At 37.0% G+C, this 22,551-nt stretch overlaps 1 protein-coding gene across 1 annotated transcript in view; it reads left to right on the top strand.

Annotated features, from left to right (window-relative positions):
- LOC126249514 (autotransporter adhesin BpaC-like) overlaps positions 1-22,551 on the top strand; it is a 119,566-nt gene that overhangs the window by 8,562 nt on the left and 88,453 nt on the right. The window contains exon 3 of the mRNA XM_049951166.1: positions 5,411-5,545. The gene's annotated coding sequence lies outside the window, so the exon portion shown is untranslated. The remainder of the gene's footprint in view (positions 1-5,410; positions 5,546-22,551) is intronic.

Below are 22,551 nucleotides of genomic sequence, written 5' to 3'. Positions count from 1 at the left end.
GCTGGATGGAGAGTCATCGTCAGATGTAGAAGTAACATCAGGCGTGCCCCAAGGAAGTGTGTTGGTGCTCTTGTTGTCCATGTTTTATATTAATGACCTTGCAGATGATATTAATAGTAATCCCAGGCTTTTTGCAGATTGTGCAGTTAACTACAATGAAGTAATGTATCAATGAAGCTGCAGAAATATTCAGTGAGATCTGGATGAGATTTCAGAGCGGTGCAAAGATTGACAACTTGCTTTAAATGTTCAAAAAGTAAAATTGTGAACTTCACAAAATGAAAAATGTATTATGACTATAGTATCAATGAGCCACTCTTGGAAGCAGCCAACTTACACAAATATCCGAGTGTAATACTTTGTAGGGGTATGAAATGGAATAGTCACATAGACCCAGTCATGGGTAAAGCAGATGGTGGACTTCTGTTTATTGGAAGAACACTGGGGAAGTACACTCCATCTACAAAGAAAATTGATTACAAATCAGTCATCTGACTCATTCTCGAATATTTCTCAAGTGTGTGGCATCTGTACCAAATAGGACTAGAAGGGGATATTGAACCTATACAAAGAAGGGCAGCACAGATGGTCAGAGGTTACTTTGAGCCATGGGAGTGTGTCACAGAGATTCTGAAGAAAGTGAACTGTCAGACTTGAAGAGAGGCATAAACTATCCCAAGAAACGTCTGCTAATGAAGTTTCAAGAATCAGCTTTAAATGACGACTCTAGGAGTATACAAATCCCTTTGAATGACTCACATAGGGATCGTGAGGTCAAGACTAGAATAATTATGGGACAAACAGAGGCATTCAAACAAGCAGTCTTGCTGCACTCCACACATCAATGGAACAGGAAGAAACCCTAATAAATGGTGGAATGTGGCATACCCTCAGTCATGCACTTCAGTGGTTTGCAGAGTATAGATGTAGATGTAGTGGCAGCCTTAGAACTCCATTTCCATATTCACAAAACCCAACAATTTACCCATGTTGTCTAGAATCCAAATAGTCTTCCATTTTAGCCAGTCAGTAATGTCACGTTTTCTAGAGAAAATTTAGTTGCAAACTGTTGACTGTTATAATGTATCATCGATAACATTAAATTTTCCAGTAGGGAATCCTCAAGCCAATGCTGAAATATTTGAAATCACTTCCTTAGACTTCAGTAGGCATGAATGTTGCACAGCTTCATCTCCCTAAAAAGTAACAAATATTTGTTACTAGTACATGCTTGCAGTCTGCAGCTCATGGTCTTGTGGTATCGTTCTTGCTTCCCAAGCACGGGGTCCCGGGTTTGATTCCCAGTTGGGTAAGGGATTTTCACCTGCCTCAAGATAACTGGGTGTTGTGTTGTCATCATAATCATAATCATCATCATCCATCCCCATTATGGTCAGAAGAAGGCAATGGCAAACCACATCCGCTAGGACCTTGCCTAGTACAGCGGTGCCGGTCTTTTATGTTCTGTCAAGGAGTATGGGACTTCATCATCACATGCTTGCAATTAAATGCTTATTAGTTTCGATGGTTCTGAATCATTTTTTACCTAATGGTTTTCTGTGTTATCAGAAATGTCATGTGAATTTTTAGCTTGCTCATGATTCTTTCAGTATTTAATCTCATTCAGAATCTTCCTAAATATTATTGCAAGGCTGTTCTTATGCGTTGCACCATGATTGTCAAGAAGGTAAAGTTCTTTATTTCATGGTTTTACAGAAAAATGAGAATAATAAGAGGATTTGACTTCTTGCTCAATAAAGTAATAAGCTGAGTCTGGAAGCCTTCTACGCATTGTAAATGTATAGTCAAAGTTAATGTTTTGAATGTCACAGCACACTAATGGAAAATATCATTTAAAACTGCCACTGTGCTGTACTTTAAAAACATTACTGATGGTAGCTGTATTTTGCAATTTGCAAACATGCTTGAGTGAGTAGTAGTAGTAGTAGTAGTAGTAGTATTCCTCACATCTCTCGAGATGGTTAGAAAGTATCACGAATTTGGCAATTTGTATTAAGATGATCAAGTAAGATATTATGATTGGTGCCTATCATGCTTGGGCTTGTGGGTCGGTCCTTCCTTCCTGATAAGATTAGTGTCTTGAGAGAGAAAAGCACAGAAATCTTAAGATTAAATTCATAGCACAGCATAGTAGTACAGTTGCTGTGTGGGTACCAGAGGCTTTCACTGTTCACGGAACTTTTCATAAGAAATCTGTACAAGCTTGAGTTAATATTCACACTACAGTGATCAGGTCGAGAGGCTTGTTTGATACTGGTTGTCTGCTTTGAACAGTGGTGTTACATTAGTGGCTGCTGTCACCTCAGAGCTTTTGGTGTGTATTTTCAGTTTGGTTCTAAGTTTGCCAAGACAATAAGTGTGGAAGCACAAAACCTGATGTATGACAGACTGGTCTGTAACTAAGCCCATTTGAAAAAAAATCACCAGTGATACCACATTGTAGCTGTTTACAATGTTCATCCTATGTCACTGGTCAAAGCTGACAATCAGAATCAAATATTCCCCTTTATCCCAGTAAGGGCCAGAACTAGGACTTTTGGGCAGTGGGGAGGGAGGGCAATCTTAAATTTCCTCTCTCCTTGTTTCATCCTCCCCCCCCCCCCCCCCCTTAAAATTTTTAGCTAGTTGGTGCTGTATGGAGACTATACTCAAATTTCTTAAACCTTGTGCTGAAACTTTTTTCTCCAGAGGAAACAGATGGGGAGGGCAAGGAATATTTTTAAGGCTGTAGTAAGATTGGGGTCACCTTTTCCCTGCCAATTTACTTTTATAAATTAAACTTAATGTGGATGATGCAGTGGTATCTTGACTGCCTTTATTGCACTATTGCCAGTGCATGCTGCTCAAAACTTCCAATTTCAAAAATGAATTCTCCTGGTAATGATCTTCTGTATAGGAACTGCCAATTCACACCACACAAAAAGCAAAGTTACTAATTTTCTCCGGTGTCTTAAGCCTGGTACTTGGCTGCATTATCACTGTCAGTTATTTCTAACCGGGACATACTGAACAAATTTTCCTGTGAATGTTCAAATACTTTGTCCTCAAAGAGCTTATTGGCCATTTTTTTTTCTTTCCGCTAACTGTTTTCTCCGAGAATTCCATTAAAATCTCATTATTTTCTACTAATACTGTGGCCTCAGAAATAGCTTCAGAAGTACAGGAGTCCCTAGAAATTTTGAGAAAGCTCTAAAGGTCTCGACTATTTTGAGCAGCTTTAGCAATCTAAGGTCTTCTCTTTGCAGAAGGGGGATGAGATGATAGATATCATACTGGAACAACAAGACAAAACAATAAATTTTTCCTCTTATTCCTTAAAACTGATTTTACCTCGGTGTTTGTTTCTTTTTTTGACAAGTTATAAGATTCAACTTCTTCAGGAGCCTTTATAACTTTATTAAAATGCATGTAAAAAAACTTCAACCACCTGTACTATTGCAGATAACTTCCACATGCCGTGTGATTTTAATGTTATGGGTACATGTTTTTTTAATGTCTCACTTCTCGAAATTGAAGCCACAAAGAATAGGTATAAATGATGGATAGCTCCAAACAATGTTTGAGCATCAACAGATGCATCGGCTGTGTGCGCTCCTACTAAGTGTGGGCTACATTTGTTATAAAATAGACCAGTTCTTTCTTTTCATGTACTCTTAACTGGACACCTTTGTACTTTACAGCAAACGTTTGCTCAATTGTCATTGGACTGCCCTCTGTAGTAGTTCATGTTCGAACCATCCTGGTCTATTTTTTGCAGTATTTCTTGACTAAGACCTTCATCTGTTTTCTCTATAACCGTAAAAAAAGACAACCCCACCCCCCCCCCTCTCCTGAGCCCAGTGGCCACACACTGTTATTCCTCCAGACTAAAAGATGAGTGTTGAGTAATGTGCAAGTTTGGCATACAGACTACTGACCTTACAGTTTTAAATCATAGCTGTGAAAAGTGGAGTAGGAAGTTACTTTTCAGTGGAGGTAGTCATGAAAATGTGTTGCTTGGGAGGTAGAACAGCAGCCTGCGTTTCTTGTGTTTTTTGCTTAATATGGAAACCATTGTCCTATAACATCTGTACTGCCAATCAGTATGTTTCAGTTGACAACCCTGTTAAGTACAAAGCAGTAAAATTGTTAGCCTGGTCACCTTGCATGTCATGGCTACACATTTCCCAGCTGAAAAGCCAATACAGTGAGCCTGAGTGTGAGAAAGATTTGTGATTGGGTGACAGCAATGCTCCTAACATGTGAATCTCATAAATACGTATCGGGATTATTTTAATTGAAGCATAGAAAATTTACTTGTGACTGGTTGATACAATCAAGTCTTTTAGTGCATTTCTCCCATTTATGTGATCTACAGTACATTCAGTTATATATAATGTTGCCTTTAGTAATGCTGAATTTGTGATAGAGATCCTTCCCAAAGCTGTATGTGTGCTGTTGACTACTCATATTATTAGTAATTAATTTCATAACTTATTTACCGCGTACCATTGATAGCTTGCCACTGCAGTGGGCAAATGAACATGTCTTACCTAGCTTTTATTGAGAAAGCTTCCAAATTACACTAAGCATATACAAGATACGAGCTCTTGTGAGGACATCTCCCAATCCTTGCATGATTCTTCCTCTCCTGAATAATAGCAATGATTTCTTGCCATCATCAATTTAGTGTGATTTGCTGGAATATTGTTGCTGTTGTATTGTGTGTAGATGAAAGGTTTTGTTCCAGTGCTTCTTCTCAGGGGTATATCTGCTATTTTTCCAGCCTTCAAGCTGAAAGTTATGATTTTCAGGTATTTATATCTCGTTTTTAGTTTACCTGTACTTGTAGTTGGGGAGGGAGGATACTTCAGAGTTTCAAGTAATCAGTGTTTTTGGAGTATACGTAAAGCCACAGAATTTACAGAGCAAGCCATTTGAGTGCTCCACTTTTAGAAAACAGATAAATAGAAATTTAAAGTGTCTTTTAATTTTTGTTGCGATACTAAGGATGTGAAATAAATTTGTACTTACACATGTTAAGTGTCGTATTGATAGCAGCACCATCTTGAGTTCCGGCTGGTTAACTCTCATTTAATGTTGGGCAGTATCATACTATTGAACATTACTCACTTGTCTGACTCCCACACCGTTTATCTAATCACTTGTTGAGTGGCTATTTAATAATCTGAAAATAATTGGCTCATTCCTAATTGAACAAAGAAACTGCCTTCAGTGAATTAAAAAAAGTTGGATTTATGTCTTTAATTCTTAACAACATTCAGCAACTGGCACTTGTCTTTCCTGTGCTTTAACCTCCCCCCTCCCCCCTTCGTCCTCTCTCTCACACACACACTCATCATTTTTAGTTCAAAAATCTCAACAGTAGTGTCCATTTCCCATATTTCAGAACCTGGTACTGTGAGCAGCCTCAGTAGTGCTGCCAGTATTTCTTCAGAATCTTCGCTGACAGCAGATGTGAAGGAAGGATGTAAGGGAAAGGAATCAGAAAGCAAATACAGCTCATTGCTGCATAAATAACTGCGTGAGTTTATCATAGAATAAATAATGCATGAAGTAATACTACGTGCATAAGTTTGTCTGTAATTATTGCTTTTGTGTGGCTTTGGTAAGTCCTGCTTTGTGTAAAGGAATGAAGTCATTGAACTTATTTAAACACGCGTTTCAAACAGTAACGTGATTGAGGAGAATATTGTCATTATAAACTTGTTATTCAGATTTCTAATTTTCATTGCAAATTATTTATTTATCCATCTGTTGATAATATAAATTGTATGGATGCTAGCAACACACAAATATTTACAATACAAAGATACATGCTAAGAGGTAAGTGGTGGCTGAATCTAGTTCAATGTTCATGTAAAGACCTGTTCTGTCAGTACTGATATTCCTCTGTTTGCAAAATTCACACAGAACAGTCAAGATACCCTTAGATTTAAACAACTCGCGTTGAGTTTTCTTGCTACTTTCTGTCATGATTTGTGCAAAACTTTTTTGTAGCTTAAAGATTGTTTGTATATTCTGCTCATTTCTTCCCCAGAATATTATCCCATAACAAATTAGAGACTGAACATATCCAAAATATGTTGTTCTTGTGCACGAGCTACTATACGAGGTGCGGCTAGAAAAAAACCGGACTGATGCTGGAAAAAACATTTATTTACAATTATTTAAAATTTCATGTTATCTTCTTCAATGTACTCTCCTCCTCGGTCTCTACACCGCTCCATACGAATTTTCCACTGTTCATAGCAATGCTGCAGATCATTTTCGGTAAGTCCATACATTACTTCTGTCGCTTTTTCTTTTACTGCTTCAACAGTCTCAAATCTAGTTCCTTTCAAAGCTGACTTGACTTTAGGGAAAAGAAAAAAGTCACAGGGGGCCAAATCAGGTGAGTAGGGTGGATGATCTAAGATGGGAATGTTGTGTTTTGCCAAAAACGTCTTCACTGACAACGCACTGTGAGCTGGGGCATTGTCTTTGTGAAGGATCCATGACTTTTTCCTCCACAAATCGTTCAGTTTTCTCCGTACTCACTCACGTAGGGTAGCCAGGACGCTAATGTAGTAATGCTGATTTACTGTTTGTCCCTCTGGTACCCAATCAATGTGCACAATCCCTTTGATGTCAAAAAAAAAAAACTATTGTCATTGCCTTGAATTTCGATTTTGACATTCGTGGTTTTTTCTGTCGTGGAGAACCAGGAGTTTTCCAATGCATCGATTGGCGTTTAGTTTCGGGATCGTAAGTAAAAAACCACGATTCATCGCAAGTAATAACATTTTGTAAGAAGGTGGGATCACTTTCAATGTTTTCCAGGATGTCAGAACAAATCATTCTTCGGCGTTCCTTCTGTTCAATTGTGAGACACTTTGGAACCATTTTTGAACACACTTTGTTCATGTTGAAACTTTCATGAAGAATCTGCCAAACACTTTCCATGTCAACTCCTGTTTACTCAGATACTGCTCTGATTGTTACACGGCGATCTTGTCGAACAAGTTCACCGATTTTTTTCAATGTTTGCATCAGTTTTTGCTGACAATGGTCTGCCAGTGCGAGTGTCATCACTGGTGTCTTCGCGGCCATCTTTAAATCGTTTAAACCACTCAAACACTTGTGTTCGCGATAAACAATCATCGCCGTACACTTGTTGTAACATTACAAATGTTTCACTTGCAGATTTCCCTAGTTTGAAACAAAATTTGATGTTAACACGCTGTTCTTTCTGTACACTCAACATTTTCCGACGCACAGACAAAACGTCAACTACTTAAAACAGACGCCACGGGCAGACTGAGTGCAGGAGGCAGATGAAACTCGAGCAGTAGGCGGAGCGAGAGTCACGTGACAGGCCACGCGACTTTCAGCCTTATTGCATTCGTTTTACTGTTTCACCAGTACTAGTCCGGTTTTTTTTCTAGCCACACCTCGTACGCTGAATTTATTGTTCTAAGTGCAAAGCACGTTGAACCTATTAGCTTCCCAATGGCAGTATTATTCTCAGTCAATATGAATTCCTAGAAATTTTCTATTTGATACACATTCTTTGAGCTCATCTTTCACTTTTAGTTACTTTTGGGTTTTCTGCTTATGCAGTAACCAATACTTTTTTTTATGTGAATTTGTTGTCTACATACGTGGTGGTGTATCACCGATAAGAATGTTACTGTAATTGGCAACCAGTAATGTTTCACCATGTTTGACACTCTGGGGAAAATCATTGATATATATCAAGAAGAGTATTGGGCCAAGCACATTTCCTGGGGGGGGGGGCTCCAATATTAATGTATTCTGGGTTAGTGAGGTGTTTTATGATATGGTTGGAGTTTGTTTGAGAGATCTCTACCCGTTGCACTTTGTTTTTCAGGTACAAATGAAACCATTTATTTCTTTCCTCCTTATACCTGTAGTGTCCAGTTTAATAGAATTGTGTGGTCTACTGTATCACAGGCTTTGCTGAAGTCAAAGAAGATACCTGGTATAAAGGCTAAAGAGAGACCATCAAACTAACGACCAATTTCACTTTTGCTGGCTTTCTCAAAAATATTTGAAAAGGTTGTGTTAGTGTCTCCTTAAGCATATGACTGCAAATGATATATTGTCCAAGTCACAGTTATGATTTCTGAAGGGTTCTGATATAGAGAAAGCTGTTTACACCTACAGTGAGAATGTACTTAATTCATTAGATAATAAATTACAGGCTACTGGCACTTTCTGTGACCTGTCAAAAGCCTTTGACTGTGTGAACCACAGCATTCTCCTAAGTAAATTAGAGTATTATGGTGTCACCGGCAATGCTGCAAAAAGGTTTGAGTCTTATCTATCTAACAGGAAACAAAGGGTGTCGTTGCGAAATAGCTGTGCAGTAAGCAGTCTGTCTTCATCTGACTGGGAATTAATTACATGATGTGTTCCATATTGGGTTCATTGCTTTTTCTTGTGTGTATATTAATGACCTCTCATCTGTTACATTGCCATATGCTAAGTTTGTTTTGTTTGCAGATGATAATCACTGCAATAAGTAGCAAGTGAAATTTTCACTGACATTAATAAGTGGTTTAAAGCTAATTCTTTGTCATTAAACTTTGAGAAGACCCACTATATGCAGTTGAGAACCTGTAAGAGATTTCCTTCCAGCACGAGTATAACATATGAAGACATGCAGGTCGAAGAAGTTCAGTGTTAAATTTCTGGGATTACAACTTGATTATAAATTCAGTTGGGAAGGGCATACCACAGAATTGCTTAAGTGCCTAAACAAGTCTGTATTTGCCGTGAGAAATATGTCAGATGTAGGAGATATAAATACAAAAAAAAAAAAATTGCATACTTTGCTTACTTTCATTCTATTATGTCATATGGGATCATATTCTGGGGCAACTCGTCAAACTGAGCAAAAGTTTTTAGGGTGCAAAAGCGTGTGATGAGAATCATTTGTGGTGTAAATTCAAGAACATTTTGCAGAAACCTGTTAAAGGGACTTTGTATTCTAACCACTGCTTCTCAGTATATTTATTCCTTAATGAAATTTGTTTCAAGTAATACATCTCTACTTCCAGCCAATAGCTCAGTACACAGTATCACTACTAGGAATAAGAAGAATCTACATAAAGGCCTAAAATCACTTACTTTGGTCCAAAAAGGGTCCAATATTCAGGAACACACATTTTCAATAAATTGCCAGCAACTATTAAAAACTTGGTTTCAGATAAAGTACGGTTTAAACAGAGTTTGAAAGACTTTTTGATAAGCAACTCCTCATACTCCATAGATGAATATCGTAACAGAGACTGTTGAGTCAGCTTAAGTAAAAATATCTGTTAGATTTCAGTTGTGACAACACTTGCTCACAACAGTCAAGATTAGATATTTTGTGTACGATAAATTTATTAATAGTGGACAACAGTGTTACGTTCTGACAGTGTTACGTTCTGACAGTGTTACGTTCTGACAGTGTTACGTTCTGACAGTGTTACGTTCTGACAGTGTTACGTTCTGACAGTGTTACGTTCTGACAGTGTTACGTTCTGACAGTGTTACGTTCTGACAGTGTTACGTTCTGACAGTGTTACGTTCTGACAGTGTTACGTTCTGACAGTGTTACGTTCTGACAGTGTTACGTTCTGACAGTGTTACGTTCTGACAGTGTTACGTTCTGACAGTGTTACGTTCTGTAAATATTAGCTGCCCCGGTTTACTGCATTGTATTAACGTATTTTCGACTATCTCCTGACAAATGATCAGGGTAGTAAGTATTATATTCAAATGTTTCATGCCATACTTTGACATGTTCCACACACATGAGAATCATCTCATTTTTTGGGTCTATGGAACGAAAACTGAATCTGATCTAACCTATACGATCTCCTTTGTTTAGTGCTTCCGGTACATTTGTAAAATGAGCTGTAGCTGATGGTCTGCTTGTGCCAGGCCTGAAAACAAACTGTCCTTTACACAGAAGATTGTACTTTGTTAGGTACCTCATGAGCCTAATTTTTATTGATTGTATTACTTTTGGAAACAATGACAACAAAGAGATAGGCATATAGTTGTATATCTTTTCAGGGCCGCCTTTCTTATGTAGAGGCAGGACAACTGGCATGCTTTAGTGTCTCTGGGAAGCAACCTGTGGTGAATGATTCATGTAAAGCGTCTTTGATGTCTATACAGTCTTTTAGCAAGCACACATGCACTTCATCAATACCTACTGAGGTTTTATTTTTTAGGTTCCACACAACTTTGTTCAGTTCTTCTGCTGTGGTGGGCCGCAGCATCACTACGTTTGGAACATATTTCAGTGTTCTACAGGCTGTATTTTGTCAAATTTGTGTCGTAGTTTGGTAGCTATGTTGCTAAAGTATCGATTTGCGAAGCATGCTAGTTTTTGGGGTCATGTATTGTGGTACCATTGTGCTGAAATTGTATGTTTACCTGTTTAGTCATTTTTTTCTATTTTTTTTCCTGTTTGGTGATATTCCAGGCTGCCTTCATTTTGTTTTCTGCCTTTTCTATAAATTTATCAATAAGCAACCTTTTTGTTGCTAGCAAAACTTTTCTGTGTATGTTTTACATGTTTGGTAGTATTTTTGAAATGCAGGATCATTTCGGTTGTTTTTTATGCTGATGAGGTGCTTGAGGGCTGGGAGGAATTCCTTATCACTGTTTTTTATGCTGCTGAGGTGCTTAAGGGTTGGGAGGATTTCCTTATCCCATTCGTCACCCAGTTGCTTTTATTTTATGCTTTAATGACTCGGAGTGCTTTTGGGAACACTTCTTTGAACTTGACTTAAATATTGATGGAACCTTTGAAATCTTCCCGTCCGCACTAGGGTCTGTGTACACTCCTCCTCATCTTTCACTGTTCATTTGTGTGGCAAATGCAACCCTTTATGGCTTAGAGAAAACAGTTTCATCTTGTACATTTATGTTTAATTTTAAGAACTGATTGGAATGGTATGAAAGTCCAAGGTTATCTATTACATCATGACAATTTTCTTTCTCAAAGTCGGTTAGTATATAGTCAGTGATTAATGCTGAATGCTCTGTTACCCTTGTGGCTGTGGTTAATCAGTGGTTGATATTCAATACTTATACATAATGTTGCAGGACCCATCTGGTTTCAACGTGTTCTGTAAATCTCCACAAATAAGCATTTTACCTTAAGATTAGAAACCATGTCCAGTACTGGGAATAGTTTTGCTGTGAAGGTACAAGGTGGTTTGATAAGTCTGGTAAATTTCCATGTAAGAAGGGAATATTTTCGTTGAGCCTTCATAGTTGGTAAGTGTGATTATTCCAAAGATCATATAAAGAATTTAAACAATGTACAGCATACAGTTCATTGTTGACAGCCATCTGATTTTGTCTGTGTGTCAACTGTGATTGAAAATGAAGGAAACAGTTTTTGCTGTTACTAGATGTTTTCATTTGAAGGGTTGGACTGGCACACAAATAGAGAGGTAGATGAAGTTCATGTGGGCTGTGCACCATCATAGAAGACCATTTACTTTCAGATTAATAAATTCAGATGTGGTCGGACAAGCACTGAAGACTAAGCGTGCTCCATCTGTCCAGTTGTGGTCACTACAAAGGAAATCATTGACAAAATCTGTGATAGGGTAATGCAAGACCAGAAGCTGTGTGCAAGATAGGTGCTGTGATTGCTCATAGTTGACCAAAAATGCATCTTATGCAATGTTTGAACACAGTGTCTGGTGATATTTAGTCACAATCCACAAGAATTTTTGTACTGAACTGTGACTGTTGATGAAACCTGGATCCTTCATTACACACCACAGCCGAAACAATGGACGAACCCTGGTGAAAGTGCACTGAAGAAGGTAAAAGACCATTTTGTTAAGTGGTAAGGTGATGTCCACTGTCCACTGTCTTCTTCTTCTTCTTCTTCTTCTTCTCCTCCTCCTCCTCCTCTCTCTCTCTCTCTCTCTCTCTCTCTCTCTCTCTCTCTCTCTCTCTCTTTTTCCCCCTGGGAATAATCCTCATAGATTATTAGGAAACAGTCAGAACCGTAACTGGACTCTATTATGATTTATTATTGGATCATTTAAAACTAGCATCAGCTGAAAAGAAACCAAAGTTGGCACGCAAAAAAGTGTTCCTTCACCAAGATAATACACCATCCCACGCGTCAGTGATAATGGCGAATGTGCATGAATTGGGCTTTCATGTGGTTCCTCATCCATGCTATTTATCAGACTTACCCATTTGCCTTTTTCCTGTTCCCTTACTTGAAACTTTGGCTTGCTGGGAAGAAACTTTTATCGAATGAGGAAGTGAGTTGCAGTCGAACAATATTTTGCGGAGTTTGATAGAACCTATTTTTCCGATGGGATGGAAAAACTAGAGAATCACTGGACCAAGTGTAAATCATTCAGAGGAGATTGTCTAGTGGTAAGGTGAAAATCAAGGTGGATTGTTTATGAAACAAACATTTTTTCTTGCCTTTTTTTACCAGGCTTATCAAACCACACTTTTATCTTTTACTGTTGAGAGAATTGTAAATGCTTAGTACAGTTAGTCTTTGAAGCACAGATGGCTTTCATGTCTTTATAGCTGATACCTCTACATGTTTTTCCTCACTTACTGAAATGATGTCACTTCTAACTTTATACATAATCCCTTCCTTTACATATACAGATGATCCACCACTTCTTTGTGTTTTACTGTAACAGCATGTTAGATTTTGAGAGTTTAGATCCACATGTATTATTTCAGATCCCCTACTCTAATGTTTTGTTATGCAAACAAGTGAGCTGTCAATAGTATGCAGCTGCACTTCTAGATGTTGCTCTTTCTTTTGGACAGGATATTGTGGTGGAGTACTGAGAAACACTGAGCTGTGCTTATTTTGGAGACATTTTGTTTTTCTTTTCTTCGTGAGAAAGGTATTTGGAAGATGAGGGGCTATAGTTTTCTTATCCACTGTTGCTTCTGCTGACTCCTAGCCTTTTTTTGCATGTTTTCTTGGCACTGATGATGGTTCTATCACTTCTACTTCTTTTTAAGGTGTTTTCGCTGTTCCTTTTGGGCCTGGTGATGGTGTTGACTGTCACTTTAGTTTTGAAGTTACATTAGTGTTTTATTTTTATTTTTTTTATTTCCTTGGTTATTCTGTTTTCCAAATATACTTTCTCCAAGCCATTCAGATGTAGTCTTTGTTTTATGTGGAATTTCTGTTAGTTTATTTGCAAGTCCATGGTCATGACTGTCAGAAACCACTAACAGTTGGAGTTCAGTTTTTAAGTCATTTTGTGTTGTTCCACTAAACACAACACAACTTTGTGACAGCAACTTTGCATTTTCCAATTCATGCTTGATTTATTATTGGTCTGTGTCAGTATATTTTCTTCTCCTACCTTATTCACATTGTCCTTTCCCTTTTCACATCATTCACAAGAACTGTATACTGCACTTCCATAATCAGTGTTGTCCACTTTCTTGTAAGTGTCACACTATTACACACAAATTTTAGCATCTTCAGTTGACTTTTTTGTGCTATGGTTTGGTAATACCCATTTTTAAAGTACCGATTATAAACCTTAAAATTGGTATGCATTCATTCAGTTTGCTAATGTCATCCTTAGTTTCCACAAATTTTCCTTATACACCATTATTCACTTTCTTTTCGAAAGACCTATGCTTAACTTTTAGCCTAGCTGCCATCTTGAAAGCAATTTAAAAATATGTACAAAACATTCTGGGTTTGGTAGCAGCTCGAGAAGTGTGTTATTGAGGACTGATGGGATAGTATACATAGTTTGCAGTAACTCCTATCACAAAGCTCCAGAATCTTACAGAGAAGATGTAATGTGTGTGATTAAAAAAAAAAAAAAAAAAAACTAATGGCTATGTAATTAAAGTGTGTGTGTGTGTGTGGGGGGGGGGGGGGGGGGTTGTCTGCGTAACATATGCAGTAATTGGCACACATACTCTTAATTTATTCTTGACATGCTTTCGGTCATTTTCATCCGCTGCATGTAGGTGGTTGGAGCTCTTCTCATAGCTTATGTAACATGTGGGAATGTTAATACAGCTGATTTACACAGCCATTTACATAACGGTTGAACATGTTACAGATTGTTCGTCAGTTGATTCTGTATTAGTGCCGGTGTGGTGTCAGGTGTATCAGGAACTATTATTACAAGATGTGTGATGGAAGATTATTTTTGCCTGGTGCTATATGCTGTCTGATTTTTGTCTCTCTCATATTTCCGATATCATGATACACAATAGTTTGCTTCACCCTGAAACACCCAAGATTGTGGATACAATTGAGTCCGGTATAATATTTTGTTGTACAAGTCTGATTCACGTTGTCAAGAGAAACACTTTGGCTTGTTACAGTATCCTGCCTTAAAAATTCCAGATGGCTAATGTAGAAATTTAAACTCATATAAAATGTTTTGTTGTACTCCAGTCTCAGTGAAGTGAGCAGGTTATACAGAACTCGAATATAGGGAAGACAGTTTGAATTAGAAAGAAATATTAGTCTCCTGGTATCGCAGACCAAAGTAGACCCCAGCAGTGTTTCTTTTACTTTTCCAATGCAGTATTTGATGAGGTGATTGAAGTTGGGTTACTATTTTTGTCTTATTCATACTGTCTTTGTCTGGGGCTTCTCTGTGCTGTATGTATGGTTATTAAACCATATCGTCCTCTTATTAATACATTTGTCTAGTAGATTGGATGGGAATTATAAACCACTTCAAATTTGATGATAGTGATTAATGCAACCCTCCCGTAAAGTAATTACATCAGTATCTTGATGGTGCAGATTAGTTTCCTATCCAGTGTTTGCTGGGCACGTAGTGTCAACACACTATGTAATAAATCTGAAATCAGTTTTGTATTACTAACAAACAGAATAATCTGGAATTGCATTTACATCTACGTGATTACTCTGCTATTCATAATAAAGTGCATGGCAGAGGGTTCAATGAACCACCTTCAAGCTGTCTCTCTACCGTTCCACTCTCGAACAACATGAGGGGGGAAAGAGGAGCACTTAAATTTTTCTGTGCGAGCCCTGATTTCTCTTATTTTATCATGATGATCATTTCTCCGTATGTAGGTGGGTGCCAACAGAATATTTTTGCAATCTGAGGAGAAAACTGGTGATTGAAATTTCATGAGAAGATTCCGTCACGAGGAAAAATGCCTTTGTTTTAATGATTGCCACTCCAATTCACGTATCATGTCTGTGGCACTATCTCCCCTATTTCACAATAATACAAAACAAGCTATCCTTCTTTCAACTTTTTCGATATCATCTGTCAATCCCACCTGATGCAGATCCCACACCGCACAGCAATACTCCAGGATAGGGTGGACAAACATAGTGTAAGCAGTCTCTTTAGTAGACCTGTTGCACCTTCTAAGTGTTCCGCCAATAAATCACATTCTTTGGTTGGCTCTACCCACAACATTATCTATGTGATCGTTCCAATTTAGGGTATTTGTCCAGAATGAGATTTTCACTCTGCAGCGGAGTGTGCGCTGATATGAAAATCCCTGGCAGATTAAAACTGTGTGCCTGACAGAGACTCGAATTCGGGACCTTTGCCTTTCGCGGGCAAGTGCTCTACCATCTGAGCTACCGAAGCACGACTCACGCCTGGTCCTCACAGCTTTACTTCTGCCAGTATCTCGTCTCCTACCTTCCAAACTTTACAGAAGCTCTCCTCCAGGAGGTGACTGTGTCAATAAATTGTTTTCTTCAATGTTCGAATACAGTATATGTTCCAAAACCCTACTGTTAATCTAAGTTAGTGATATGGACCTGTAATTTAACGGATTGCCCCTACTTCCATATGGACCTGTAATTTAACGGATTGCCCCTACTTCCATTTTTGGGTTTTGGTGTTGTAATGGAACATAATAAAGGCTTTACTTTAATGAAGTATGCGATACCCTCCAAATTCAACCAGTTTAACGAGTATTTATGATAATAGAAAAGTTCTTGTGTATGTTAACAATGATTGCATAACATGTCTCCATAAACAGTCAACCCATTAAATTATACTGAATAACTGACCCACAAAAAAGTTAATATCACTTGATCACTGATACAGCAAATGTCATCATGTAAAAACACTAAGTTCATCTTAAATAATTAATATGAAGTACGAAAAATAGTAGCCAACTTAGGTTTTTGGATCTCCTTAAATAAAAATCACCCAGTGAAACCTATTTGTTCACTAGGAGCGTTTTCACTCAGTATTCACGTAATCAATCCTATTTTAGACGAAAACCAATGTAATTCTTAATAATTCATGTTACTTACTTATTTATGCAAATTAGAGAAGTCAGTTGACAAACTTCTAAAAAACGACCTTTTTGTAACAAAGAATTATTCTGTCAAGTCAACAAATCTGTCTGTCATTTTAATAACATGTTAAATTATGTCACTCGATGCAAATTAATAACTTTTCTGCACAAATTATGATAACAGATGTACATGTGACTTATAAACTATATCTCTTTTTAGTAGTTCTTTGACAATGTTATAAATACAAGCAGCAAGAAGGGTCGGGAGGCAGTCGGAATATCACTTTGGTAAAGTGTGTTTCTGTGTTATTGTTTGAGATGGATAAACAATGCAAAGAACATGTAAAGGAAGTACTACTTTGTGTTGTGTTATGGTCTTTGGTGGACAGTGGAATTAAGATGGCCACCAGAGTAATAAATATTTGATGTTTACATATGTGTTGGTTTCACTCGTTCTTTATCATCAAAAGCACATAAAAAACATTCGTAAGTGCTTAGCACTCCAAAAAAGTGTATTTGTGCAGTGTGGCCACAGTGAAAATATGTCAAAGTGAAAAACAAAAAAACGTGTGTGTGTGTGTGTGTGCGACTACGAAAAACTATCATCACACCGCTCGGAAGATTAACGTCTGGATTATGTCAATGGAATTCATCAATCAAGACTTCAGCTTCGATAAAACCGAATAAAAGTGAAGAAAGCCAACAAGAACCCCGACCACGACATCATAGCATAGCTACATAAAGCAAGGTATTTTGTTGTTGTTGTCATTTACAAAATTAATAGTGAACATGTCTCTACCTGAGAGTGATGAGATCGTAGGAAATGTAAAAATTAAACCAGGGGATGGTGAACAATTAAACTTAAGAGTGGCTAGCAGAATTTGCAACTCAACTAAGCTCGCAACTTAAACATTCGAGTGAACAAGTAAGTTTGAAACTTAAAGAAAACACAGATAGACTGGATAAGTTAAGTTTGAATTTTGATCTATTAAATTCTCATCTCAATGAGAAGTGTGAGGAAATTAAAACTACCCTCAGTAAGGACACTAGAGAACAGTTGATACACTTCAGACAAGAATTTCAAGTTAAAGTTGAAAGTTTAAATGAAAACATACAAGCTATCACAGACAGCATTGCTGTCATCTACAACAGAGTAGATACTGAAGTTGAAAGATTAGATCAGAGAATAGACAAAACATCAGAAAACCTTAAACAAGAATACAACCTGTATACCACTAATGTAGATACAAAAGTAGAAAATATACACACTAAATATACACAATTGGAAGATGCATTTATGTCAAAACAAATGTTTTACAATCAAAATACAATGAATGGGCACATCCAAGTGAAATGCTTTCCTGGTGAAAATCTGCACCCTATTGACTTCATGCATCAATGTAAAGATATGTTTGTTGTAGGAATGTCAGATAACATAAAAATTAAGTTAGTAAAATGGTTTCTAGAAGGGGAGGCCCTATCCTGGGCAAATGAGAATAATGATTCTTGGAATACTTTTGAAGAGTTTGAAGCTAAATTTATTTGTAAATTTTGGTCACAATCCATACAAGCCAGATTAAAGTCAGAATTTCTAAATGGACCAGTGTATAGAGGGAAAGTAGGGGGAATGCAAAAATTTTGCAGAGATCAATTGAAAAAACTGGCTCATTTGAATAACTCTTTTGATATTATGACACAAATTGATGTTTTAAAAATGAGGTTACCAGAGAGACTGCAGTGGGAATTGGTCCATGGACCAGACGATTCAATGGAAGAGTTCCTGAAATTTGTAGATAGATTAGATAGGGCCTTGGAAAGAGAAAAATAACCAAAGTTTTGGCTCTGGCAACAACCAGTATGGGGGGGTGGAACAGGAATGTAAATAGATTATTATGGGAGGAGAGACTTTGAAAATTCTGGAAATAATGCTCCAAATAGGGGAGATAGGAGATATGAAAATGATTTCAGAAACAATACACAGGAGGGAGGATGGAGGAGAGATAACAGGAATGATAGAAATAGGTATTGGGGAAGAGAACTAGAGAGAAGGGGGTTTGTTGAAACTAGTGAACAAAACGACAACTACAAACGGACAGACCGAGGAAACCAGCCGGGAAACTGTGGACAGTCCCACTAGATGTCCGTAGTTTTGGGGCTAGACAATATTATGACAGGACAACACATAACCGAAACTGGAAAAGGAGAGGATACAATGTAAAGAGTAAATACCATGAAAATACTGATGTTGTTAGAATGAATAAATTAGAATTTAATAAAAGGTTTTGGGATACTATGAGTAAAAGTGATACAGTTAATAAAAACAGTGTTCAAACACAGGTAGTTAGTGAAAGTGCAGAGGTTGAAGGTATTGCAGAGTTCCATAGTTGGGCTGAAAAAGATACTGGTGTTAATAACAAGTCAGACACACCACAAATAGAATCTATTTTGGGGGGTTTATTTGGTAAGAAGGGGGATGACGAAGTGTCTAATGGAGCCAAAGACTCAATTGCTGAGATTCAGGTACATAGGGGGGAAACTGAAGATGGGGTCGTTGTGGAGGAGGAGGAAGAAGTAATAGAGGGACATTTAAATGATGATCCTAAATAAAGTGATGTTATTGATGAGAGTGTGGAGGAAGAAATAAAAGTATTTGTAGAATTGAAAAGTGATTATGTGGTAAAGGTAAGTGATGTGACAAACATGGGTAATGATTGAGGTTAACTTGAGTGAAATGCAGACTAGGGAATGTGTATCTGAGGACAAGCTATTGCCTATTGGGAACTATGAAACACTAATCTATGAGAATGGTAATAATAATAATAATATTAAAGAAAATATAAAGGGATGGAATGTAAATGTGTGTTTTCAAGAAAAAGGGGAAACGTTTTTAGAAGTTTTGTGGAACAACTATGGGAACTGTATAAACAAAGATGCCTTTTGGAAAGAATTAGCAAAGGTAATTGCAACCTTGTATCCTACATGGTGGACAAGAATCCGTAGTGGATTTTATAAAAAATGGGGTGAAAACAGTAGTTTATTAAGTGACAACACAGTGTTAAGAGGAACAGATGAAAACAAAGGTTTATGTTTAAATGTCAAATCTTTGCAAACAGAGAGGGATGTGTCTAAGTGTAGGAAAGAGACATTAGACTTAGGAACTAAAGAAATTGAAAATGATCTATTGTTTGAAAATACTGAAATAGACAAAGATGTTGAGCTAGGTTGTCTATATGTTAAAGTAAAATTGACATTTGTCCATTTGAAATAAAAGAAAGCCCACATCCTAATGCGTATAGACTTATCTTTCCCAGATTAAGAAGGTTATATGGATTAAGAAACATCACTGAATTGAAACCATATAAACATGATTAAGCACATTTCCCTTTTTGAATACAGTCACTTACCCATTTTCCGTAAAGCATTTTACCAGCAAAGATTTTTACTGGGTGTGTCAGATAGCAACTATCACTCATCCTATAGACCCTGGAAAAGTTCCAGATCTCTGCGAGAATGTTTATATATTTTTATTGTCACTATTGAATATTAAATTTGGAGACATCTTCTTTACTTGCAAGGGGCAAGTTTAACCATGCATCCAAAAAGGTGACAAACATTTATTACTTTCTGTTCGTATTGTTGAATATGGGACATACTTGCACCAAATATAAAAGACAATGTAAAAATTGTTGTGCAAGACCCATCATTTTGTTACTATTATTTTCTGAGGCATTAGATTTGTGTAGAATTTTCTACAGCTAATCAGATATTCACAAAGTTTGATGTTTGTGTTATGTTGTGACCAAATTAAGTGTGCAATTTTGGTATTAATATGCTCTTGTACTATCTTGACTATGTGTCTCAATGGGAGACAAGTTTTTAAATATTTTCTTTTTTTTTTAAATGCATATTACATTCATACATGTGACTTCTCTAGTGTTTGTGTTCATATATCATGTCCATACTTATAATTATGTTCTTTGTTTTCATTTCCTTTATGTGGCTCAAAAAGAGCAGACAGTTCCAATATTTTCCTATGGACATCTGACCTGTCCATCTATGTAATATATTTATGTTCCTTCTATTATCTTGATTATTCTGTGACTCAACGAGAGCTGACTTTGAAATAATTTACATATATTTTTTATATATCTTAACATCGCATGTGATACATTTGTCTGTTTTTGATCATTTTCCATGTGGCTCACTGGGAGCAAAGATTAACAATTTTTTTTACTTTCATATATTACTAAATATTTTTATTATGCTGTCATACTGAGAGCCATAACACAAAGTGCATTTGAAACAACACAACTAAAATATTTGCAGGAAAAAGTCATTTTGAAACGGTGTAACGGTCATTGTATACATACACATTATGCATAGTAAAACAAAACAAAATTATTAAAGTAGTAATTTTCCAAATTTTAACCATTTGACACATTTGTCCTAGTCGGCTAATATCATTAACATTCTGTAAATGATATTACCCGAGGGGGGTATTGTAACGGAACATAATAAAGGCTTTACTTTAAGTATGCGATACCCTCCAAATTCAACCAGTTTAACGAGTATTTATGATTATAGAAAAGTTCTTGTGTATGTTAACAATGATTGCATAACATGTCTCCATAAACAGTCAACCCATTAAATTATACTGAATAACTGACCCACACAAAAGTTAATATCACTTGATCACTGATACAGCAAATGTCATCATGTAAAAACACTAAGTTCATCTTAAATAATTAATATGAAGTACGAAAAATAGTAGCCAACTTAGGTATTTTGGATCTCCTTAAATAAAAATCACCCAGTGAAACCTATTTGTTCACTAGGAGCGTTTTCACTCAGTATTCACGTAATCAATCCTATTTTAGACGAAAACCAATGTAATTCTCAATAATTCATGTTACTTACTTATTTATGCAAATTAGAGAAGTCAATTGACAAACTTCTAAAAAACGGCCTTTTTGTAACAACGAATTATTCTGTCAAGTCAACAAATCTGTCTGTCATTTTAAGAACATGTTAAATTATGTCACTCGATGCAAATTAATAACTTTTCTGCACAAATTATGATAACAGATGTACATGTGACTTATAAACTATATCTCTTTTTAGTAGTTCTTTGACAATGTTATAAATACAGGCAGTCGGAGGCAGTCAGGGGCAGTCAGAATGTCACTTTGGTGAAGTGTGTTTCTGGGTTATTGTTTGGGATGGAAAAACAATACAAAGAACATGTAAAGGAAGTACTGCTTTGTGTTGTGTTATTGTCTTTGGTGGACAGTGGAATTAAGATGGCCACCAGAGTAATAAATATTTGATGTTTACATATGTGTTGGTATCGCTCGTTCTTTATCATCAAAAGCACATAAAAAACACGGGACCTCATGTTTCTACCCTAGACAACCAGATTTAGAGCCAGCATCAGCATCGAGACACAGCAGCGATCCAGCAAGCAGCAGCGATTACTACAATGCATTTTAATGGCGCCAACCTAACATAAAGTGCTAACAAGCTCCATAAATTGGAGTGAAATAGTGCGATTATAGCAATTAGCAATATCTACGACTAGGCGACCATTACAAAAGTGGGGGCTCGTCCGGGATCTTTAAGTGCATAGATGATAATAGTGCAGCGACTAATTTCGTAAGTGCTTAGCACTCCAAAAAAGTTTATTTGTGCAGTGTGGCCACAGTGAAAATATGTCAAAGTGAAAAACAAAACAAACGTGTGTGTGTGTGTGTGTGTGCGTGCGTGCGTGCGTGCGTGCGCGCGCGCGCGCGACTACGAAAAACTATCATCACACCGCTCGGAAGATTAACGTCTGGGTTATGTCAAAGGAATTCATCAATCAAGACTTCAGCTTCGATAAAACCGAATAAAAGTGAAGAAAGCCAACAAGAACCCCGACCACGACATCATAGCATAGCTACATAAAGCAAGGTATTTTGTTGTTGTCATTTACAAAATTAATAGTGAACATGTCTCTACCTGAGAGTGATGAGATCGTAGGAAATGTAAAAATTAAACCAGGCGATGGTGAACAATTAAACTTAACAGAGTGGCTAGCAGAGTTTGCAACTCAAATAAGCTCGCAACTTAAACATTCGAGTGAACAAGTAAGTTTGAAACTTAAAGAAAACACAGATAGACTCGATAAGTTAAGTTTGAATTTTGATCTATTAAATACTCATCTCAATGAGAAGTGTGAGGAAATTAAAACTACCCTCA

The sequence above is a fragment of the Schistocerca nitens genome, chromosome 3 (assembly GCF_023898315.1).
Source record: "Schistocerca nitens isolate TAMUIC-IGC-003100 chromosome 3, iqSchNite1.1, whole genome shotgun sequence".
Lineage (NCBI taxonomy): Eukaryota > Metazoa > Arthropoda > Insecta > Orthoptera > Acrididae > Schistocerca > Schistocerca nitens.
This window is presented reverse-complemented; position numbering and strand designations above follow the sequence as displayed.